At 34.9% G+C, this 26,523-nt stretch overlaps 1 long non-coding RNA gene across 1 annotated transcript; it reads right to left on the reverse strand.

Annotated features, from left to right (window-relative positions):
- Nucleotides 1-461: 461 nt before the first annotated feature.
- On the reverse strand, nucleotides 462-23,812 carry LOC310895584. Its single transcript, XR_014580783.1, has 3 exons — nucleotides 23,755-23,812; nucleotides 22,721-22,801; nucleotides 462-2,504 (listed from the first exon to the last, which is right to left on the reverse strand). It is a non-coding gene; the product is annotated as an uncharacterized lncRNA (long non-coding RNA).
- Between the last annotated feature and the right edge of the window lie 2,711 nt (nucleotides 23,813-26,523).

The following is a 26,523-nucleotide window of genomic DNA, read 5'->3' on the forward strand; positions in this document are numbered from 1 at the left end:
GCACACCAATGTTTATCACATTAGATGACTCTTTTATTGGAAATAAAGCAATGAAACCTTACAGTGCTGGCCTGTAAAATGAGAATCCGCAAAGATAGAGTTTTTGTTGCTGTTGTTTTGTTTTGTTTTGCTGCTGCTGCTTTTTGTTGTTGTTGTTGTTGTTTTTATTGTTAAACTAGAAATAATAGCTTTGCTCTCAGAACAGGAAGGAAACAGACAGTTCCCTAAAGAAGGCAGTAGGTCTATCAGTAAGCTGGAACTCTCTTATTTGCAGTGATGAAGCTTCTTGGAAGATCCTTTTTAGTCTGTGCTTGGAAGGTCTAGAAGTCCAAATCTGTTATCCACTGGATGATTGTTCATACAAGCTCATAATGAGATAGTCCTTGCCAAACAATCAAACAAACAAACAAAATGCCTTACAGATTAAGTTCTTTAAACACAGAACCAAAAGAAAAACAGGAGCATATACTGAAAATATTTATTTATTGACAAGAGGAAGACAAAACAATTTTAAAATGGACTATAATATATTTGTAAATGGCCTTATGTCTATGACAATATACTGATAAAAGAGGAGAAAAATAAGTAATCCTGTAGGTTTCTTTTTATCATATGTCTTGACAAAAGTCCTGATGCAGATTGATCTGCAAACTAAATCAATACCTCCTGAGACTTGTCCATGACTTTTCTGCCTGAGATGTTGTAGTAACTGTAAAACACAGGAACCAAATTCTAAACTGTTCTTTGAGTTCCTACGTGAGTGGATTTTCAAGGATGTTGAAATATACCCATTTCTCTGGAAGTAGCTAAATTTCTTCATTTGGATTATTGACCACTATACTGCAAATTATGATTGAAAGTGATGCTTTCATCTGACTGGCAAATCTTTACTATAGATTTCTCAAAATAAAAATAAAAATAAAAAAAACACTACAGAAATAATGAAATAATGTGCCAGTATCTTATAAACGATATATATAAATGAAGTCCCAGACAGATTTCAGTAAACAATTAAACAGTTAACCATTAAAACCATTAATATTTGGGCCCAAAGTTAGATTGCTCAGAACAACAACAATAAATGTAATATAAATAAAATAATAATTAGAAAACCTCAGCTACAACATTTGATGTTTATTGAAGTTTCTTCAGACCCTTCAACAACTTTACACCATATTATCAAGTGCTTGGACTGGACTTTTCTCCGAAAAGAAATGGCTCACGTGACCTGTTACAATAATACTTGCTAGACTTCCTTTTAATTGTTATTCACATAATTTATACACACACACAAAAAAAAGATAAACTAATTTTCTCCAACCACCATGTCTCTTACATCCTGCCATTAAAACCACACTATTCAATTAATACATATGCATAGGTTCATATTTCATATTTTCAATGTGAACTTAAATGTAAGGAAAAGGCTAGCTGGAGTCAACCTACATTTTGTACACAGCTTACTAGAACTGGTCATGCATATATATGTATTTGTTTATTTATTTGTTTTGAATCATCATCATGTTTGTGCTATGACCATGCAAGAGCACTAGAACCACTGTCTTATTGCATAGTTCTGGTGCAGCAGACACCTTGCAAAAAAATCTTTTAAAAAGTTATTTTAAGCAGTTCTCTGACTCATATTCTGCCATGATAAATAGAAAAGCAGAGCAAAGATGGTATTCTGTGGTAGTTTGTATACACTGATAGCTTTTTTCTGGCTTCTGCATCCTGTCATCCTTGCACAGTGCTTTGCTTCAAGGGTTGCTTCTATCTTGGTGGTACATATGAAATTATTGGAGAAAACAGTTAAAATAAATAGTTCAAAATATGCTCAAGTGCTGTGGAAAAACATGATTCTGTGCATGGCAACACGCAATGTCAACAAATGTAATAAGAACTGAGAATGTTCTTTCATGGTGGCAACTTAGATCGTTCAAAAAAATGAGGAATTCCTTACTACACACAGTGCAGTTGCATTAAGCCAAGTGATCAATTGTCTGCTATTTAAGTGACTTCTGCAAGACCATTCAATATGAGCATACTTTTAAAGATAAGAAAGAGTGCATTCTTGAGTTTTTTCATGTTGCCCTTTACCTCCATTTCTCAGCCTTAATCCTATTTGAGCCTCTAAAATAGCCAAGATGAGACATGTTTAACTTCCCAGGTCTGCCACAGAGCCCAGAACATGTCAGTTTCATCATAAAGATTGCTTTAGGACAACATTATATATTACAACTCCATGAATTCTTATCTGACAGCCTGATTTCTAAAAACTGCTACTCCCATTAGCTGTAGGAGAGCTGGTCCACCATCTAGGCCAATTGAAAAGGAATCCCAGTGGTATGTCTTGGAACTGGTACGTTTTTCCATTTTCTATGGAAAGATAAGCATATTTTGAAAGTCTGCGGTTAAGCAGCAGATCCTGGGATATTTCCCTCTTAACTTCCAAACTTGTCTGAAGTTTGCTTGTCAGCCACCAAAGCCCAAAGGCCCCTGTACATCTGCACAAAACAAAAACAAACAAAAAAATGAAACCAACCAACCAACCAAAACAAAAACAAACAAACAAAACAAAACAAACAAAAAGAAACACACAACACTTGAACAGTTGGTTAGAATTTACTCTTCAGTTCCCATGATCTGCACAGCTCCTGTGCAATTCACTTTTGTAAGTCATGAGTGAATGTTTGTGGCTGTGCTTCTCTCACCATCATTTCAGAGACGTTGAGTAAAGCACAAATTAAACTATTTTATTTAAACAACCTATTATTTAAACCCAGGACCTTGCAATACCATAAAGTAACTGGGTGTGGCTCAGCACAAATCTCTCAGACAGGTACAGATGGAGGTGAGATGTGCTTGTTCATGCTTGAATCTGGCAGGAAGTGAGTCAGTCTGTGTGGGGAAACAGACATATTGTGCCCTACCAAAGCAGCTAAATTAGCATGCCCCCTCTTCCAGTTTATACATCAGAAATAACATAGATCCCCCATGAAATATAGACAGTTTGTATTCAGTTATGAGACTTTAGTCCCATTTTTTGTCTTTAGTTTACTACGCAATGCCCAAAACAATAAATTTATACTGCATCTGTCTAAATAATTTGTTAAATGTATAAAATATATACTAGCCTTTAGGGCAGGAAATTTTTAAACCTGCTTTACCTGCAGTATCCTTCCTAGCACCCAAGAATGAGATGCGTAGGAATGAAATATTAAAGTAAGACTGAATTAAAAGGAAAAATCAGTTTATGACTGGTACAGTAAATAAAACTTATAGTATAGTGGAATGGAAAGTCTGTGCCTAAAGGGGGAACTTAATTACAAAACAACTAAAACAACAACAACAACAATAATAATAATAAATCATAAAATCCTAAGGAAACCAATCCTTTTGGTCACCAAGAAAAGGATATAACATAACCTGAAGTAAAAACACTTTATCATAAGTCTGAACCTTGTTCTTATTGTAAGCAACTGGGATTTTATCACTACTTTCGATCACACTTGCAGTTTAATGTTACTACAATCTCAGCCACTTTTTTTTTTTTTTTTTTTTTTTTTTTAACGATTAGCTTAAGTTTTGGTACTCATAGCCAAGAGGATACAGGGTCTTTTTGGTCACCCCAACACCTTACATAGAAGCTTAAAAATCCTGAGTCAAAGGATACAAAATTTCTTACAAAGCCTCAATTAAAAGCAGACTGTGTATGGCCAGAATTACTGTATCTACAACTAACGGTAAAAGAGAAAGAAATCAAACACCAGTTCTCCCACAGTTCTGTATTCCAGAGGGATTTTATATGCAGAATCCAGTTCTTTATTTTTACATGCCATGAGCTTCCATTTGGTTATGCTAGTTTGAAAATATTTATAAAGTGGGGAATACGACTGTCAGTTTAATTTGTTTCACTTTCATGATGAACACTTAGATGATGAGGTCTGTGAATGTCTGAAATACAGCAGGCTTCCCCACCCTCTAGTCCAAAGCAAAAGTGGAAGATAAAACACAACAAAACAAAATAAAACAAAACAGCACTGAATGTATGTAACAAACACACACACACACACACACACACACACATAAATCCACAAGACAATTACTTAGGAGATGAAAAAAATCCAGGATCTAGTAATTTTGGACATATGTTTTCCATATGTTTTCTGCTTATGTCTTAAATGCAGTTTATACATACTCATACATTATTACTCATTACCAAGTAACCAAAAGAAAGTAATAATATTTAAAGAGGCAAAATAAACCAGATTTCCATTCTCAGCTTTAAGATCCTCTGTCCTTCAAAATTTTCTGCTCTTAGTGAATATCTACATAGAATATTGTATCAATGAAACACTTTTTTTTATTATTTTTGTTTTCCTTTTTAAAAGCATTTTATATAAGCAAGAAAGAATTTCAATAATTTCCTTATTATAAATTGGTATAAGCAATCTAAGTTGCTTTTATGAATGATTTTGCAAAACTAAGGTACTTGCTATCCATTATATGTTGTAATGGCAAAGGGTTATTTGTGCAACTGGTAGTTACATACTTTAATTTCATGCAGTTAATTGAATTTCTTTTTATTTTTATTCTTTTAGTATTGCATTTACAGCACTCCTTGCAGTGGTGGATTGTGACAATCACATTTTGATTTACAGAAAAGACTGTTCAATAGCATGCTATACTAAACCAAGCAGAGATTTACAGGAATCTATCGCACATACTTGTTGATCTGAATTTTTCAGTCTGCAAGTAGATTTTGAAGATGGCAGCCAAAAATCTATTGGGATTTTCTGGAGCAAAAAGCAAGAGTGAGGTAAAGAAACAAATGAGAAAGGGCCATCCTTATATCCCAGTGCTGAGACAGTTAATTCATGGAGCATCTTTAGGTATGGCAGTGTGGATCGGCACTCTAAATAACATTTCTGTTTGTTGTAAAATGCTTGTTTTCTGATCTGCTCCTTTTTCTGACACACCTAGCTTTCTAGCCCATAAGAGTTTGTTTGTTTCCTTCTTTACCTATAATTGTGCTAGAGTTTCTATTTTGTGACTTGTCAAGAAAATGGAAAATAAGTACAAGGCTAGAAAAACATGAAGGAATGAAAACTGGAGGAAAGTCTGAATCCAGAAGGACGTGAGGCCAAAGAGAAGATGAATTAAAAGATAACAGCAATGTGTGAGGGAAAGAAAGAATGAGAGGAGCATGGAGAGAACATGGAGCATGGGAGAACAAGCCAGAACAAATAATCAGTATCACTGAATTCTTGGAGATGCTCTCAAGCATACAGATGTAGCCTGGTTATATTTAGCTAATTCCTTTAACTGGGCATGTCAAAATAAATAAATAAATAAACAAATAAAATAAAAAAATAGAGAAGTTTAGAAGATATGATGATTTGTATGTGACTTTTAGTGGAAGTGGATTTTTAATGTTCTGTCTCAAAAGCCCTGAATAGCAGCTCTTGAAATACGAACACTTTTCAGAAGACCGAAGGTTTTGACCTTTAGACAGCAAAGTTAGTCCGGTCAGAATTAATGTTATATCTTCATCCTTCTTAATCCTACTGTTCCCAGATACTGCAGGAACTACAAACAGTGGCTGGTGATATTGTGTCTTCCATTCTCTAGCATTTGAAACCATTCTGTGTGTGAATAAAGGACAGAATCAAGATTTAAGTTTCTTTGCCTCTTCCTGATTTTACTCAGATGAAGCTTCTACAAAAACCTTTGGATGGAAATTAAAGCTAAAAGTAATACTTCAAAGGAAAAAGTAAAAGCAAATCCAAGGCACTAAAACTTCACCTGGATGTGCAGGAATAACTCTCACTGATTTCAGAGATAGTCTGAACATTAAGAAAATGAAGGATTTATTTCTACTTGCCGCCTTGCCCACTTCTTTATTAGGACTTTAATGAGCAACAGCTTTAGTGGATCTCCTTCTTTTACTAGTATGCCAAGAAAGGCCATTCTCAGAAGTTATTTCTTTCTAAATGAAATGTATAGGCTATTAACTACATGAAACAATAAGATTTTTAAAACAGATGGTTCTGGTAGTTATTAGAGGACAAGTAGTTATTACAAGATAAGTGTTTGTACTTATCTAAAAGAAAATGTCAGCTTGTCATTTACTAGGTGGAAGATGTAATAGTTCATTCATCTGTAGAAGAACATAATATAGGCAAATGTCAAGATTATCTGTATTCCTCCCTAGGAGAAACATTTAGTACTTCAGTCAGGACACTTAGACTTCTTATAGAATATGAATGATATACTTCAGCAACTGACAGCAAAGTGAATGTGTTCCAAAGAAAAACTTGAAAAGGATCGATCTTCACTGATCTTAGTAAAAGAGAAAAGGACGAATTATATTTCATTCCTTTCACTGTTAATACAAACACAGAGAATGTGAATTTCATTAAAATGAAGAAACAGATTCAAAACCAAATCTCTTCTACAAACATGCTATCAATTAAAAAAAAAAAAAAAAAAGAGAGACTATATTTCCATGTTAGGCATAAATAGAATCAATTCTGGGGAAAAACATGAAAAAATTTCTTTGTATTCCTCAACAGTTTTATTTTGCTTATTCTATCACTATTTTAGTTTATTAATGAATAACTTTTCTGTTGGAACAAAGCCCTTTATCTCTTTTGAACATTCCACATATCATTTCCTGCTTTTTTTCAGTTTTGCTTCCTAATGGTCATGGCTGCTACTAGTGTGTTGTTTTCTACTGAATCAATTTAAAAAATCAACACAGAACAATATGAATGGTTCTTGTTTCAAAAGCCATAAAATATCAAGTTTAAATAAATAAGTAAGGAGCTGACCACATGGGATAATTTCTCAGTTTGCATCTTGTTATTTTTTGCTTTTTTCCCTTGGCTGCAGCCACCTGTTAACAATTTGGCACTAAATCTCTTAAATTTTAACAATTACTAATTGCTTTCTCTGGCATATCTATGCAATAACAGCATAAGTGTCAGAAATCATAGAAATAATAAAATATTATGTCAGTCTATTACTCCGCTGTATTCATATCCCTGAATACTTCTAGACTGACAACGAGTTTAATTTGCCTCAAAATAATACTTACTTGTCCTCATATTTTTTTCAAACAATCAAGAAGTGTTGGTCTCTTTCTACTAAAAAACTCCCCCTGAAATCTTTCCAGCTACTGAAAACTTCTTTTGTTATTTTGAAGAAAGAGTAAGAGTGGTGAGAAGACATCTGACTGTAAACATACTAAATTTCTGTAGCTTTTTATTTAAATTAAGAAAAAATGAAATTGTTAGCAAGCATGTAATTTCTGAACTTAGCTATATAGCCTATTTGACCCAGCATGCTAAAAGACATGTTGTTTATATGTAATTTGATGTTTCTGCTTATAAGGATGCTTAAAGGATGGAGAAAGAAGACAACAGTTTCTCACTGCCGAAGATGTTGTGGATAACCTTCCCCCTGCAGAGCAACTCATGTCAGAGAGCCCTACACTGCAGAATCAAATTCAGGAATAAGTTTTGTTGTTGACATCAGTGCAAATTGTATAGACATTATATGATGAAATAATGTATTGGCTTGGAAAAGGCTATATGCATATACTTTTGAGATTATAGTGGAGCAAAGACTCGAGTTCATATTTACAACTTCCTTAGCTAAATAATGTCATGGTATGTATGCATTTAATAACTGACAAAGAAATAATTTCTTAACCTAAAAACTCACTAAAACACTTTCAAATGCAGATTTTCTTTCTATTACTTTCCAGACCCCTAAATAATTAAGCATACTAATAATCCAATGGCATTTTACTGTGGTTGCCTACACATAGGACTAAAAAGTTCTACACCAGTACTTACAGAAGCCAGTTTCTGTTTATGCTAAATGTAAGAATTTGCATAAAGTCTTTAGAGACCTGAATTTCATGAGATTGAAAACTGTGATAGAAACTTTGAAGTCTAACATCATATTTGGTAAGAACAATTTCAAATAAACCTCCCCAGGAGTATTTTCTTAATAAAACCCACAATTTCCTTAAAACTCACTCTGGAGAACAAGATATAATAAAAACAAACACAAAATAATGAATAGATGTGCCCACTCCATCACTTTGTTAACTAACTGAGCATCTAACAATTATAAAACATTTTCTTCCAGTGTTTATCTCCTATTATTAGAAGCTCTCTTTTAAAAAGATGAAAAAATAGGTTAAGTTGTCCAGGTTAGAAACCTTAACTTTTTTTTTTTTTTTTTGTCTGTGAAACATCTTGCAAAGTTGTGGTTTTCTGTATAATAATAAAATAATAATATTAATATTAATAATAATAATAATAATAAAATCTGACGGTATTTTTGCACTCTTGCTTGGTGAATTATTTTTTCCTCAATACATTATTACATGGATATAACAAAATCAATAAAAAACCAATAGTCTGAGGACAAACAATTTAAATGTCTCTTTTTTATACTACAAATACATTCCTGTTTGAATTTAACCAGTTTCCTAAAAAATATTTATACTGAATTTCACTACAGTACACTGAAAATAAAATAAAATAAAATAATAAAATAAAATAAAATAAAATAATAAAATAAAGTAAAATAAAATAAAATAAAATAATGAAACGAAATGAAATGAAATTAAATAATGAAATGAAATGAAATGAAATAAATGAAATGAAATGAAATGAAATGAAATGAAATGAAATGAAATAAAATAAAATGAAATAATAAAATAAAATATTAGGAGGATACAATACTTCTTTGTACAACTGAGCTTGGCAAGGGATGTGAAGAATAACAAGAAGGGATTCTATAAGTACCTTGGCCAGAAAAGAAAGGCCAAGGACAGTGTACACACTCTGATAAATGAGAAGGATGAACTACTAACAACAGACATGGAGAAGGCTGACATACTCAACAACTTCATTGTCGCAATCTTCAATGCCTGTCAGGCTTCCCACATCTCTCGAGTCCGTGAACCTGAAGAGGAAGGCTGGGGGAGTAAAATCCCTCTCACTGTAAGCAAAGAGCAGGTTAAAGACCACTTAATGAAATTGAACAATTGAACAATATGGGGCCTGGTGACATGCATCCCAGCGTCCTGAGGGAACTGGATCATGTAGCTGTCAACCCACTCTCCACCACATTTGAAATGGGAAGGCAGTCAGGCAAAGTCTTCTGGTGACTGGAAAAAGGGAAACATCACTTGCATTTTAAAAAGGGTAGAAAGGAGGACCTGGGGAGCTACAGACCGGGGAACCTCACCACTGTGCCTGGGAAGACCATGGAAAATATCCTCCTGGAAGCAATGTCAGGGCACATGCAGGACAAAGAGGTGATCCCAGACAGCCAGCATGGCTTCACCAAGGGCAAATTGTGCCTGACTAATCTGGTGACCTTCTATGATGGAGTGACTGCATCAGTTGACAAGGGAAGACCGACCGATATCATCTACCTGGACTACTGTAAGGCCTTTGACATGGTCTCATATGACATCCTGATCTCCACATTGGAGATAGATGGATTTGAAGGATGGACTATTCAGTGGATATCATCTTGAAGGCCACATGCAGAGAGTTCTGGTCAACGGCTCTATGTTTAGGTGGAGGCCAGAGAAGAGTGCCGTCCCTCAGGGGTCTGTCTGCTGTTTAATATCTGTATCAATGACATAGATGATAGGATTGAGTGTGCCCTCGGCAAGTTTGCAGATGACACCAAGCTGAGAGGTGCAGTTGGTGTAACAGAAGGAAGATAGGCCAACCAGTGGGACCTGGACAAGATTGAGAAGTGGACCCATGTGAACCTAATAAGGTTCAATAAGTCCAATTACAAGATGCTGAACCTGAATCAGGGCAATCCCAGGCAAGAGTCTTTCCTGCAGAGAAGGACTTTGGAATTCTGGTGGACAAAACGCTCAATATGAGCCAGCAATGTGTACTTGCAGCCCAGCAGGCCAACTGCATTCTGGGCTGCATCAAAAGAGGAGTGGCCAGCAGGTCGAGGGAGGTGATTGTCCTCCTCTACTTTGCCCTCGTGAGGCTCCACTTGGAGTAATGCATCCAGTCTGGGGCCCCCAGCACAACAAGGATGTGGGCCTGTTAGAGCAGGTCCCAAGGAGGACCATGAAGATCATCAGAGGGCTGTAGCACCTCTCCTGTGACGAAAGGCTGAGAGAGCTGGGGATGTTCAGCCTGAAGAAGAGAAAGCTCCATGGAGAATTCATTGTGGCCTCTCAATACTAAAATGAGGCTTATAAAAAAACATGGGGAGCAGCATTTTACTCAGGCAGATAATAACAGGACAAGGGGGAATGATTTAAAAAAAAAAAATCAGAAAAAAGTGGGAAGGTTTAGATTAGATGTTAGCAGGAAATTTTTCACTGAAGGCGGTGAGGCACTGGAACAGGTTGCTCAGAGAAGCTGTGAATACCCCATCCCTGGAGGTGATCAAGGCCAGGTTGCATGAGGCTGTGGCCAACCTAATCTAGTGGATAGCATCTAGTGGACTATCTAGTGAGTAGCATCCCTGCCCATGGCAGGGCAAGATAATATTTAAGGTCCCTTCCAATCCAAGCCATTCTATGATTCTATAATGATTCTATGATAATAACAAATGAAATCTTTTTGTAGGTCTATATTTTTAATTTCCAGAAAAACAAAATCCAGGTGCTGAGTGGTTTGAAAACTTACTGACAGCATTTTATTGTTATGTTATAGATCCTAGAAAATGCACATGCTGACAAAACATTAACCAGAGTAGTTTAACTGACACTGCTCTCTAATATATTCATCCATTTATTTATCAGTGTCATATCTATATTTTTCTATTTAATATTCCAGATTTTTTATTTACTCAAAGATGTGAATTGCTAATATTGATGGGTAAGAAAGTAGTGGAACTTAAATAAGTGATTTAATCATGCAAATGTTCATAATTTTTATTGGGATGCCAAATACATTAAATAGCAGCTCACCTTACTTTGATCTGTGTCTGCAGAGGAGGCAGTAAAAAAAAATAATAAAAAAAAAATCTGTCACTAAGTATTTCAGTTTACCTATATGGATCTCTAAGATATCAAAACGTACAATAAAATCTGAAAGTTTACCTAGGAGCATAATATGCCTCTGTCACCTTATATTAATATGACAAATTTTAAACTATAATTTATGTATACTCTTGTACTTCATTATTCAGTCATCTTGTACTTAAAAATTCTCATAGAGAAATTGGTGCAATATTTCTTGTTTTAAAGGTGTTTCTCAGTATGTTTCCTCTCTAAAACAAAAATAAATCTATAAAGAAGTGGACATGTATTAGTGTATTATTTGTATTAGTGTATTATTTATGGCATTCTTTCACAAGTAGGACCTTTCATGAAGAGGACCTGGGCAACCTGATCTAGTGAGTTGCATCCCTGCCCTTGACAGGGGGGTTGGAATGAAATTCTATTTAAGGTCCTTTCTAATCCAAGCCATTCTATGATTCTATGAATAAATGTTGTATTATATATTTAGAGTAAGTAAACTTTGAGTTTCATTATGAACTTCCAAATGGCTAAGTAAGGAGTCCAAATAATAATAATTTTAGACACTATTATCATTATATACCAAATATTTCATAAGATTTAATATTCGGTTACTATAAACTTTATATTTAATATTCTATATTAAATTATAATTATTAGGTAATGCACAAACAAGAAGTTAATCTTAAGGTTTTTTTTTTCTTTTTTCTTTTTTTTTTTTTCCCCCCTTAGAATCATAGATTTGTGGGATTGGGTTGCAGCCACAAATTACAAAATCACAAAGTACAATGAAAGTACAATTAAGTCCTAGTCCCTGAATGGGATTCCTTGATTCTTGATAAAATAAAGATAGCTGGGAGAAGTTGCTGTGGAAAAAAAAAAAACTTAAGCATTATCATAATTACTATTCTTTCTGGTATATAAATGTCTTTTTTAAACCTTAGTATATCACTGTAAAAAGTATTTTCTTCATACCATTTTCCGAACTTCTGTATAATACAACAATTTCTTACCTGTGAATTTAAATTAATATTACATTCATTATGGGAAAGAAAGTTTTGAAGCACATAGCAAAATTTATCTTGTGAGTTATATCCTATACTGTAGGTAGTTTACTTTACAAATAAGATCACTTTCAACTCCAGGATGATCAGGACATGTAGTATCATGCTTTCAGTATATAGCACCATGTTGCAGAAGAGGGTTGGAAAACAAGGGAATTTTTCTGGCCTTAAAAGACGTTTTTGTATCATGAAAACTTATGTGCACTGTGGGATTTTTTTTTTTTTCCTTGATTTACGTCTGTTTCTTCATGAGATCACAAACGTATGGCTCTCCTTACCTATCCATGTATTTACCCAGAATGTTTTCTCATATTCTATCATCCTCTTCTTAGACCCTGCAAAGTGTAGTCTTTCCTGTTTGTATCCTGCTGGAAACAGAATTTTCTAAGCCTATCTCTTTGATTGTGTGATTCCTGTTCACTTCTTGCAATTGGATCTGCATTTCTTTTACTATTCTTGCATGTTATGTGTTTTCTGTCCATTTTCACTCTTTATCTGCATTTATGTTGTAAGACCTCAAATATAATCATAAGCTTAATTTGCACAGCCTTTTTGTTCTTTCTGATTAAGATTTTTGTCCAAACATGGCTTAATATCTAGGCTAGGACTCTTCAAATATGGCATTATAAATAATTTTGTTAGCTGTTGTTTTCAAAATCCCATAAAGGTTTCAGAACTTGACTTAAGACAAGCCAAACAAGATAAAACATAAAACATAACACACTGCAGGAAAATGGACTACAGGAATATATTTCCATTTACTTCTTCCAGTAGGAAACCTGTGTCACAGTGTCAAGCACTGTTCTTCTAAGTTAATAGAAGGGACACGTGGCCAAACCACTCTGGTAAGATGTAGACGATCCACACATTTGCAAGTGAACCTTGGCTCTCTTCACATTTGTCCTGGTTCCAGTTAGGACAGAATTAATTTTCCCTCATAGTAGCTGGTAGGGTGCTATGTTTTGGATTAGGATGAGAAGAGCGCTGATAACATGCTGATGTTTTAATTGTTGCAGAGCAGTGTTTACACCAGGCCAAGGACTTTTCGGCTTCTCGCTCTGTCCTGCCAGCGAGCAGGCTGGGGGTGCAGCAGGAGCTGGGAGGGGACAGACCCAGGACAGCTGACCCAAACTGGCCAAAGGGGTATTCCATACCATCTGACGTCATGCTAAACAATATATAGGGGTGGCTGGCCGGGGTGGGGGGCTGGCTGCTCGGGGATAGGCTGGGCATCGGTCAGCGTGTGGTGAGCAATTGCGTTGTGCATCACTCGTCTTCTTACACATTATTATTATTAATACTATTATCATTATCACTATTATTATTATTATTGTTATTATTATATTCCTGTCTTAATAAACTGTCTTTATCTCAACTCACCGGCTTCACTTTCCCGTTTCTCTCCCCCATGCCAGAGAGGGAGGGGGGAGGGTGAGCGAACGGCTGTGTGGTGTTTAGCTGCCAGCCGGGTTAAACCACAACAACATTTTTTTTCCATTATTTAAAATTAACATCCATTCAGCCCAAAGGGCCTGAAAAACAACTATCTATTCACCAGACTAAATGCATATGGATAGTACCTAGAAATAAATAATAATAATAATAAAAAAGCTGTAGTTCATTTTTAGATATGCTATTCATCTTCATAGCTTACATGCTGAAGGGTGAATCAAAACATTGAAGTGTTACAGTCCAGCTGTATTTCCAATAAATCATTTTTTACTCTATGAAGACTAGTTTCTGTGGGCCAATTTAGTTTTAGAGCAAAATGTTAATCTCTCTCCTTTGAGGGATGAAGACATGATTGGACATGTTCCTGAGCATTTCGATCAGGTTGCTTCAAATTTAAATGTGGAGGAGCAATGGATGTTCTCTGGAGGTCCCTTTCAACCTCAATTATTCTGTGATTACATGGAGTACATCTGACAACTCATTTTTGTGTTCTCAATAGGAACTAAAGTTTGTGTCTTCTACCATTTGCTGTCACAATGTTAGCAACTCTAGATTTTTCTTCACTGTTTTGTAGTTGGTGGGTTTCTGAGTTAAATGAATTAAGAGATTACAGGCACCACTCTACACCACTGTCTTGATGAAGTTATAGTTAAATGAGATTATAGAAGCTTGTCTTCTTTCTTCGACTTTTCAAGACAATTATAATACTCTTCAAAGACTTTCAAAAGCAGTTTCCAAGTCTTTCTTCATATTTTGTTTACTTCTCTTTGAAAACTCTGCAACTGCATTATTTTCTATTCAAATTTCACTTTGTAGGATTTCATCAAAACGACACAGAGAGCTCTTGCCTGTTGTTCATCATCAAGTAAAACAAATGCCAAGCAAGCTGCCTCAATATTAATGTATTCAGCAAGACTTGGAGAGTTCTTTCACAAAGGAGGCAAAAAGGACATTAAACTAGAAATGACATTATCACATATGTCTGTATTTCAAACAATTAAAGCACTGGCAACTGTTGATAACTAGAAACTGAAATGAACTCTTGCTAACAGTTTCTGCTGGAAGCAAATAAATACCAAGAAGAACTACAAAGCAGGTGTATAAAATGTTAATGCAAGCTGAAAAGTGTACACAGATTTTATTTGGCCGTAGAAGTCAGAACCTGGTCAGGCATCTAAACACTATGGTCACTTTTCAGATTTCGGTGGTGTTTTCAACTACCACTTTGGAAATGTGCTATTATATACTATATATTCTAAACTTAAATATATGTCAATAGTCTATGCTTTCAAAGAGAATATCACCTGCTAGAATATATATCACATGCCATAACTTCTCATTCATATTAGAGAACTCCAATGGATACATAACTGCATGGTATTTGACTTTCTGTGCATTCGATACTGCTTCAACAGTATCTAACAAAGGTGTTATTTTTTTCCCACCTTTCAACAACCTGTATAAAATTTACATAGACTTACAAAGTATGCTGACTTCAATTTTAAATAAATGTAAGCTGAAAATTCCAGATATTGACTGAAACTTTTAGCAGTCTGAAATTCTGTCTTCACTCATTATGTGATAGAAAGAAATTACTCTTTTTTTTAAACCAGATCTGAACTTTCACTTGGTTTATTTGATTACAGTTTAGTTCATCTATTTTTCATTATTTTTTAACCATAATGTCTTCTTCACAAAGGAAATTGGTAATGTTTTCTTACTTTGATTCCATTTACTTGAATTTTGGGGCAGAAGCTGAAACAGCTTTGCAACTTATAAAGTGATGATAGTAGGTTACCAGGTAATTTTTCTGAAAGTCTTGAAGTCCTAGTAAGTACTGATCATTTTTCTGAGCATTCCATGAAGTTAAATTGTTAATCAAAAATTGTGAATATCTCCCATTAGGTTCTCAGTTGCTCAAAGGCCACCCATTAACAACAGAACCATCATAAAAGTTTATATTTCTAGCTACAAAAAAGAATTAAACTATTAACTTATTTTTTAACTAGCGGAGATATTCCGAGAGGTTATCCTATAAGGCATGTGCTTACACAATGTGAAATTCAGATCTCCAGGAGTGTGTTTTGCAGTTTCATTCACTGTTGTCATTAGTTTTACTTGTCTTTGATAATGTGGAATCACTGAAGCTGACATCAAAGACATCTTTATTTTCCCCTCAGGAGATTATACCAAAAACAGGGTACTAGAAAGCAATAAGCACAGAATCAGTGATATATTCCCTGAGACAGTGGAAATATTCTAAATAAATTCTAAATAAATATATGTCTAAAGGGTACTACAGGCAGTTAAGTGAGTGAATTATACATTTGAAATTTTCTTCACTAAAATAAAATATGCTGTTGATAACTTTCAGGTGCAACTAAAAAAGCACACCTATGGTATTTTGGTATTTTAGACCTATTGACAGGCACTTGCAGTTGTGTGTAAAGTGTTCTCCCTTTACAGCGATTACTGCAGACCTATATGTAGTTTTTCACTCTTGACAGTTATTTTTCTTCTTTTTGACTTCTTACAGAAAGTTGGAAGTTCTACATTTATTTTTCATTTGTTTTGCAATGAACCTTGAAATTTTCAGAATTTTCCAGAAAATGAAATTGAAGGGAAAACATCTTGAATAGCTAATATTCCATTTAATTTTGATGTCTATTATTATTTTGTTTTGAGTCCAGTAATGAGTGGAGTACCCCACGGATCAATCCTGAGCACATTCCATTTTAACATCTTCATTAACAATCTGGACGATGGTGTACAGCACACCCCCAGTAAATTCACAGATGACACAAAGCTAGGGGTACTGTGCACTTAGTCACATGGTCTGAATTTTTGGGTAGACCTGTGTGGTGCCAGGAGTTGGACTTGATGATCCTTATGGGTCCCTTCCAACTCGGATATTCTATGATTTTATGATTCTATGGGGGTAGTGGCTGACTCACCAGAAGGCAATGCTGCCATCCAGAAGGAACTTAACAGACTAGAGATGGGCTAACAAGAATCTCATGAAGTTCAAAGAGAAGTGCAAAGTCCTGCAACTGGGAAGGAACAACCTCAGGCATCTCTACATGCTGGGGACCACATAACTGGAAAGCAGCTCTGAAGAAAAGGACCTAGGACTCCTGGCGAGCATGAAGTTGAACATGAATCAACAATATGACCTTGCCACTAAGAAGGTTAATGGTATTCTTGGTAGTTCTAGACAGGGTATTGCCAGCAGGTCAAGGGAGGTGATCTTTCATCTCTACTCAGCATCGGTGAGGCTGCACCTGGAGTACTGTGTCCAGTTCTTGGCCTTCCAGTACAAGAGAGATGTGGACATACAGGAAAGAGTCTAATGGAGGACTACCAAGCTGATCAAGGGACTAGAACACTTCTCTTACAAGGGGAAGCTGAAAGAGTTGGGATTTTTCATTCTGGAGGAGTCTCAGGGGGGATCTTGTCAATGTCTATAAATACTTGAAGGCAAGGTGCAAAGATGGAGCCAGGATCTCTTTGGTAGTGCCCAGTGGCAGGACAAGAGGCAATGGGCACAAACTGGAACACAGGAGGTCCTGTCTGAATATCAGGAAGAACTTCTTTATTGTGTGAGTGATGGAGCAGTGGCTCAGGTTGCCTAGACAAGTGATGGAGTCTCCCTCTTTGAGCATATTCAAAAGACATCTAGACATGGTCCTGGGCAACCTGGGTGTCCCTGCTTGAGCAGGAGGTTTGGACTACATGACCTCCAGAGGTCCATTCCAACCTCAGCCATTCAGTGAGTCTGTGATTTATCATATTATAGTACATAAAAACTGAAAGATAAAATGCACGTCAGTCTAATATCTACTTATTTAATTCTAGAAATAATAAATATTTTCTTTTTCTGTGAAACATATGAGTGCAATCAGCACAGTTTTCAAAGAGACTGCACTTACCATTTTTCCCCTACTACGTGCACAGAAGTAAGTATACTGGGATTACATCCCATGTATCCCTTGGATGTTCATATTTGTTAGGTATAAAATATTTCGTTAATAGAAATAAATATTACATAGTATTGCTTAATAGTATTTCTGGGTCATGAAGTACCATCTGAGTGATATCTAAAATTACATGCTTAGGACTATTTTCCTACAAAAACTAACCTCAGTATAAATTAGAATGTCTTTGCAGGAGCTACTTACTACATTGTGTCTGAACAGTTAAACTGTTTTTGTTACAGCGTCTAACTTCAAAATACAAGCTATTTTTCAGAGGACACACCTAGATGTAGACCCAAGTTTACTTATAATTTTGGTTTGTTCTTGGTGTCTGTATGCCAGATTTTATGTTGGCAGGATATTGAAATATGCACTAATCCCATCAGATTGCAAATATAAGAGGGAAAAAGCTGCTCTGTTCTTATAAATATGTTACTATCTACAATCAAAGACAAAATACTGTCAAAGTGAAACCCAGCATTTCTTCTTTTTATTTTGTTCCTGTTCTATTAAGCTTGCAAAAGAAAATTCAAACGCCACTGCACAGCTACTGAATGATAGGGTGTGAAAATTTATTTTGCAGTCAGTAATGAATAACAACAAAGGTGTTTATGTCCGCATATAATTATTTTTAAAGCATGTGGAAAAGGACCTGTTTTTTGGGGGGGATTCCTGTGACAGAAAATAATATATATACATCTAATAATACAATAGATCTTCTTCTTGGATAATAAAATAGATGGTGGTTGTTTTGTTTTGTTTTGGTTTGGTTTTTTGCATATGATGGTTAATTTCTGCCAGTGATTGTCACTACCAACATTAGTAGGAGCTGCTTCTCTGCTGCTTCAGAGGAATTCTTAGAGTCCATGTAACTACTTGTGTCCTAAGGGAATGATCTGAATTACCTATATGAACAACATGAAAATAAATGTTTTTGACACTTGATTACTCTTCCTGTTATGTGTTTAGCCTTTACAGAGTTAAGTAATTCCTGACTATATTTTAGAAGTAATTTTGTATGAATGGGAAGGAAAAAAAATGTATCTTTCCCCATTTTTCCTGTGTTAATGGATTTTCAAACACAATTCTGAATACCAAAAGTTTTAGTTATTGCATTAGATGATTCTTCAATACTCTTGACATACCTGTGTAGTGTCAGAATAGCAGAAACGTTTCTTCAGTTTAAATAAACTAACACATTTATATAAGAGCTCTCTAAATGATATGGAGGCTTTTACTGATTGCTAGCATGGTTAATGTTCATCAATGCTGTATTATGCTTTTAGGAGTGCAGTAATATTGCCCTTAGCTTGTTTTTAAACTAGCCTAAGTTTTCTCATATATCTTTAGAGTTTCAAGGACTAGGGCTATGATAAATTATTTAGATGCATTACTCATCAAAGAGCTGAGATACATAGTTATTCAGACAACTACCTGACAAAGAAAATTTGTTGACAGGATTTCCTTTTTATTCAGTGTCATCTGAGTGTTAACTTTCAAAGTCAAACATTAGGATAGTGTGTGAGGAAAAAGACAAAAAATCTTGTATTAAATAAATGAATGAAATATTGGAAAAACTAGATGCATGTTGGCTTCAATTTCTGTTCCTCACTGCTTTTTTAACTTGATTATCCATGTAATTTTTTTCCTGGGAATCTCACAAATTGTATTAAAACTAACCACCTTCTTACCTCTTCTTCTCTCAGTTGCTACCAAATTTATGACTTTCACTGAGCAATGGAAAAACATGTAATAATGAAATTTGTTGTGACTTTAATTAATTAATTTAGAAGGTTTAAAAAATTTTTTGAGATCTATATGAATTCATTTTTGCATATATTTCTTCTTATCTACATAATTCACTCGTTTCTTTAAAAACTTACCTATATTACCAATACAATTGAAGATACACTGTCACGTGCTTTTAAATTCTATGTGCAAGAATTGCAAGTGTTGCAATTGGATTATAGTCATCTGAAAGTCACATTCCCCTCCAGAAAACATCCCTAGAATTCTTGTAACATATTATATCAACAAAGTTAATCACCATGTTGTAATTAAATTGATAGGGAGATTCCGAGATCAAATGCAGGGCATTATAAATAGCTACCAAGTTTACGGGATTAGCTTATTTTTCACTGCAGCTTTGTTACAGGTTCATGTACATCCACTTTTACTATTATTATTATTATTATTATTATTATTTATTTATTGACACCCTAGGTATGAACTGATCTCCTAGAAATCTTAAGCTTAGGAATCTCCAAAATTCTGTCCCCGCTTTTATGAAATTGAAGTTAAAGATTAAAGAAAAATCATTCCTTCAGGAAGGCTTTTGTTGGAAAATATTGTATTACCATCAGGGGAATGTCTGTAGGCAGAGTGGAAAACAACTTTATTGTTAGTAGAAAACTTGGTGCGGAGCACTGCTCTTTTTTTCCTCCCAGAAATCTGAATGTATAGAGGAAGTTTTCTAGCCCTTTCTTCTATTTTCATTCCATTACCTTCTCATCAAAAATCTGAAATGCCAAGGAAGTGGAAATCTGAATGCCAAGGAAGTGGAAATAAGGACTAAGGTCTTTTAGTCCTGCATTGAGATCTCTGCCCTTTGAGATGCACAAAGGAGTGCCCTTTCTGCTTGTTCTGATTTTGGTATGATTAATTTTAAATTATTATCTGCACATGGTCCATTCCAAGCAAGGAATGTAGCAGGGTAGCTCACTCCCTGAGGCAGCATGGACTTCAGCTTTTTTCCACCACAGTTTGAAGACAAGCTAAAAGTCATCCTTGATAAAAACTCCACATGCTAAATCCTTATGCAAAAAGTGGAGCCATGGACTCCCAAGACTTTTTTTTTTTTTTCCAAATAAAATCATGACGTGTCTTTGCCTTAGAGAAGTATGTTAAGACTTAGGTAGAGCAGGCATATCTTCAGTCCCAGGCAGTGTGGGGAAGTCAAGTAGGAGTTAGTACAGAGAAAAAGGCAGCCACAGTCACAGCCAGAGCCCAATGGGATATCTTCAAGAATTTTACAATGACATATAACTAAACGGTCTTACACATGACCAGCTTTCAGCAAAATAGATGATAATTTTGAGTGTGAGGATGGTTAAAATTTTAGGCAGCTAAGTAAATCTCTGAGTAAAAAATGTAAGTGCCATAACAAATTAAAAAATATATAAATCACTCAGTCTTAAATTCATCTTGAGATTCCATGTCAAAATATTTTGTATACTGCTGTTAATGCCTCTTCAATTTTGTAACACTATGGAGAGAGAAGAGGGAGAAGAAAACACAAACATTTACGTCAGGGAACACTGATAAAAGTGAATCAAGATTCTCTTTAGGGGATCATCAATCGGAAAGAAGCAGGACATTTTCTGGGGGGTAGACTCTTCCATTTTTTCCTTTTATTAACTTTCTTCAAGTCTACATGGCTAACTACAACTGCCATGTGATTTTTTTTATGAAAGTTGCAAATCTCTTTTGTTCTCTAAGAGTAGTTTCTCTAACACAACTGAGCAGATGTAAGGAATGACATAGGTATTTTTTAAGAGGAAGAAAAAAAAAATGAATTTTAGGGGGGGAGAAAAAAAAAAACTTTATAATAGAAAGTATTCAGTGTATTCTATAGGCAAGTATCATGACAAATATGTACATTTTATTATTTTAAATTTACATTATAACTTAAGAGATTTTGCTTTAGCCATATCATAGTAGCAAGAAAGAGCTACAATTTTTAAATTAAAAATACTGCTCTCTGGACCAGGAATAGACCTATAATTTTAATTGCCAAGATATTTCAGTTTGAAAATATAAAATTAAATAGAGTTAGATCTTAAAGAACTTTCTTGATTCTTCAAAAAGTGGATAGACTCATAAAAGAAATTAATATTAGAACAGTTTTCTTTTTAGCTCATCTTGCCTCTGGACTGCCACTGAAGTGAGTTAAAAATATAAGCTTTTGGTTATAATATAAGCTTTTGCAATGCATGTTTTATCTACCTTGATGTTAAGGATTTTTCTACAAGGCCTTTAAAGCCTTTAGCATTTTGCTTTGGGAGAACAGCTTTCAACTGTAAGGAAGATAAATTTTCCTAGTAGTTTTGTCTCTCCCTAGTGGTCTACTTGCTGGAGGTCTTTAAGTTTGCTGTTCTGTAGAGATTTAGATTTAAAGTGGGAAAAAAAAAAAAGAAAGAAAGAAAAAAAAAAGATGATATTTATCTGAAAAAAAAACTGATACAAACTTTTAGAGGACTATGACTGAGATATAATATTAATTGTCTGCATCCACGCTTCTGATTTTGTCTTCTTGATACATTGTTTAGTAAAGTGTAGACATAGAATATTGGGTGTATTATTGTGTTGGTGGTGTATGTTAGTTTTTCAGTTACAGTTGTTTATGGATTTCTTTTAAATAGTTTGTTTTGTTCCAGAAATCCATATTAAATTATTTTCTCAAAATAGCATAATACTCTTGGCTGTTTTTTTGCTTGCAAAGTATGCTTGACAAAACCCTTCACCTGGATTTAATCTAAAGGAAGAAAGACTTGAAAAATCTGTGATCATTCACTTAAAGGAAACAGATTCTGAGAGAGCAGGAAAGAATGTTTGACCCTGACCTTTATTCTGTAGGATGTAGATTATATTTCTGTACAGATTTAGACCAGTAGTCTTTTATATAGCATCACTTTTCCCTAATCTACATTTTATTTAAAAGAAGATATTGTAGTTAGTCTAAATCAATCAGTTATTGGAAATCAGTAATTTAATTCCTAACCACTTGCTTCTGTGATATGGGAAGCCAGGTAATTTTGACTGTATGATGAGATGTTTTGACATTTTCAAATGCAAACATACTCATTCCAGGCTAACTTCTGATCTTGATTATACTATTCTACAAACACAGAAGTAGCTCCATAAGAGTTTGTAATTTGTAATGCCATAACTAAGACAGTCTGCTCCAGTGTCGCTTGTTGTGTACGTTTATCAACATCCTTGTTGTTGTTAACTTTGTTTTCATTGTTTCCCATCTCAAATTCATTGTTCTGAGAGTCTAGTAATGACTCCTGATCCCTTGGCTCAGATCCCATCTCTGTTAAAGCTTTGTCCGGTTGAGTGCAAAATGCTTGTATCTCTTTATGGCAATCACTCAGATGACTTATTAGGTGCACCATGCTGGTACTAAAAAGACTGCATACCTTATAGTCACGGCATTTTGCGATCTGGGCATGACTCCTTCTCATCCGTACATCATATTTTAGATCCTAGAGGAATGCTTCCTGCCAGAAAAAATATTTAATCCCATTATTAAATTAATCTATGAGCTTTTCTTTTTTCTAATATGCCTCTCCCCTCCTCTCCCCTCCTCTCCCCTCCTCTCCCCTCCTCTCCCCTCCTCTCCCCTCCTCTCCCCTCCTCTCCCCTCCTCTCCCCTCCTCTCCCCTCCTCTCCCCTCCTCTCCCCTCCTCTCCCCTCCTCTCCCCTCCTCTCCCCTCCTCTCCCCCTCCCCTCCCCTCCCCTCCCCTCCTCAGTGGGTTTGCACACTGCTTAACACACAGGTACTCCTATTTTTTATACTCTTATTTTATAGACAGTGCAAGAGGTAGGAGTGGGAATAGGATTACAGAATCACAGAGTCATAGAATTGTAGGGGTTGGAAGGGAACTCAAGAAATCTTTGGGTCCAAGCCCCCTGCCAAAGTAGGTTCCCTAGAGCAGATTACCCAGGTAGGCGTCCAGATGAGCCTTGAATATGTCCAGAGAAGGAGACTCAACAACCTCCCTGGGCAGCCTGTTCCAGTGCTCCGTCACCCTCACTGTGAAGTTTTTTTCCATGTTCGTGCGGAACTTCCTGTGCTCTTACTTCCAAGAATTATAATAAAGTGCAGTGGTATTTAAAGCTTATACACCCAGAATGTTCTCTAATAAATTCTCTCAAAGTTAGAAATTATTTGCACTTTAAATACTGTATGGTCCCACAAAATAATGTCATTTGGTTGGCTGAAGCAAACTTAAAATATATAGCTCTCTTGCTGATGATTATATGCCTTGGTCCTGATGGTCTCAGAATTCAATTTTTGATATGGGAGCTTTCTATTTCTACATCAGTGCATCTATGATTCTCAATCAAATGCTATGGATTCATTAGGCTGACAGCTTAAGAAGAATTGTATCATTCCATCTATTTAGGAAATATTAAAAAGAAAAAAAAGGGGGGTTAGACATTGACTTACCTGTAAAGTTCATAGCCCATTTGGTAGCCCTTGAAAAAGAAGAAGTCTAGCTTAGATCTGGGAGAAAAAGGGAAAAGGGAAAATGTTCTTTCTCAGTTTTCAAAACATTTTTTGCTCCTTCAGAAAGGACGGACAGATGTGGGGCCAGATTCATCAAGTTGGATAGCAGGTTGCTCCAGAGGAAGATGAGGAGCTGATACAACTGCCTCACATGTAGTGTGGTCATAGGAAATACTGAAAAACACACTAATGAAGTTTTAAAAACTGAAGAATTGGGAAGGTGGCAGTCCCTGAAATTGTATTTGAGGGGCAGGGAATTACATCTTTTGCACTGCTGTAAAATGAAACTGTACTGTTCCCTAAGAGATATGTAACTTCTGTGATGAAACCGAGGGGGCTCAATAGGACTCAAAGATGTATTTAAAGAAATTAATGAGAAAGGGACTGCATCATTAGAGAAATTCTTATACAGAATCAATCAATATCTGACAGAATTCATACCAAATGTTCAGTTAACCTCTTATTTTTTAGAATACATTCTATGAAGTTATGAGAAATATTTTGTATCCTTTAGATGATCTTTATTATCGAAAATAACCTAGATGTCTACATCGTTTTCTCAGAGCTGCTTGAAATGCTGTTCATATTTTTTTAATGTTTCTTTTTCCTAATGCAAATTTGAAATAGATTTTTTCTTTGTGACATTAATATTACCTTTATCCATCAAAAAAATAAAAATACCAGATTTTTTTTTTTAATATTGTCAAACAACATAAAAATAGGAGTGAATCTGAGGAGTCTTTGGTCCAGTATATTACTAATATTTTTGTATGCTTGTTCCGATATTGTCAAAAATAATACATGATTGTCTATCCTTTATTCCTTTATTATATTACTGTGTTTTGTGGTCTCTCTCAATTATTTAATCTCCAGATGCTAAAACATGAGGTGTTTTACATCTGTGATACACTTGGAGTAATGTTTTAATATTCTTTGTTAGATGCAGAAAGTTCATCCTATACTTCCTTGGAATGTTGACAGTAACCACTTTGCTCTCCTGTGACCAAAACCATCAATAAATAAAAATGACCTTTTCTGCTCAGCTAAGATGTAATGAAAGCAAAATATTCAGTCTACAAACACTCAGACAAAATCCTATGATCTACAATATGCCTTGTGCTTGTAATTTTCATGACAGAATAGATTTGTTATGAGACTTTTTATGTGCAAAGAGGAAACTCGTTTCTCAGAAGTCATCTACTCCTCTATCCCATTTGTAAAAGATACACTAAGCTCCCAGTAAATCAATCAGACAACTGATTTCATGGGTTAGTCAGGGTGAAAATGGCAATTTTAACACTTTATTGTAAATTAATGGTGAAAATATTTTAACACAAAAAACTATATACTAAAAGCTCTTTGATGCCTACTGGAAATAAATTTGTATTGAATAGTAATGAAATTCTGCCTAAAAAAAAAGATATTTATATTTTAAAATATGAACAAAGTAATGGCAAGTCAAGATAACCTTAAAACAATCTTTTCATAAGCAAGTAGTATATGCATGAAGGTCTGCTTCTGTAGTGTTTCAAAGATTATTACCATATTAAATCAGATATTACCGCCTCAGGAAAGAGCATGTTAGTATTATCTATGACTTTTTAAACTAAGTGTCAACCTGATGTACATGGTATACAGATTTATAGTAATTCCAGTTTATCTAGGACTTTATCCTGTTTCCATTAAAGGCAGCTTAATCTCTTATGGGAAGCTTAAAGGAATCTGTGTGAAGTTGCAAGTACTAGGATAAAGCTACAAGGTAGAAAATAAATAAATAAATAAATAATCTTAAGTCAGAATAAATCTGAAACACATGCTTAACTCTCTGATGAAGTCCCAGTGCATACTCAAATACTCAAACTATTCATTATTTGTGATAAGGTACTGTGATAACCACACACGAGGTTCTTCTGTTCTCCTTACCAGGCTTCACACCACATAGCTTCACTTGGACTTCGCAAAATGTACAGAGCCCCCCATAACATTCAAAGATAACTCTGGAGGAAGCACTAAAGAGACAGTTATCTCTTCATCTCAGCAGTGGTATTACTTACCCCATCTTTCCTTGTTTTTGCTCTGATGAACGAAGTCACACCTCCACCACTATATCTATTCAAAAAGGTTGAAATGAAAATATATAACTTCAATGCAGAAATCAGGAAAAGTCTATAAAATATGAAAAAAACAATAAGATTAAGAAGATATTAGTTACTGTGGGAGGGGAAAGGTATGTTCAATACAGCCTTACAAGGTTAAGGGAAACTAATAAGCATGAAAAAAGGTTGTTTTAATGTTTTAGTACAATAACCTTATTTTCATATTTGCATTTTATCTGGAACACAGATAAAATATAGGTTTTTACATGTTTTTACATCTTTTAATTAAAGCACCATAACTTTTCTATGATTTTAACTTAAATTTCTTACTTGTAAACTCTCCTTAGTGTTTTGTTTCTTTTTCTTGTTTTGTGAATTAACTGTCTCTGTCAAGATTGTCAGAGAGAGTAGTGAGATATGTTCAAAAGGGATAATAAGAGGGATAATTCATAACTCAGTTGAACCAATGAAGCTCATGACTTATGTCTCTAAACAATTATTTGTTCAGGGGTAAGGATGATTTCATACGTTGCAAAAACTTTATAATCAGATTATTTATGATAACTTTCATAATTGAGAACAACAGAGAACTGTTAAAAAAGTAATACATATA

Source organism: Anser anser, assembly GCF_964211835.1.
Source record: "Anser anser genome assembly, chromosome: 2".
NCBI classification, from domain to species: Eukaryota; Metazoa; Chordata; class Aves; order Anseriformes; family Anatidae; genus Anser; species Anser anser.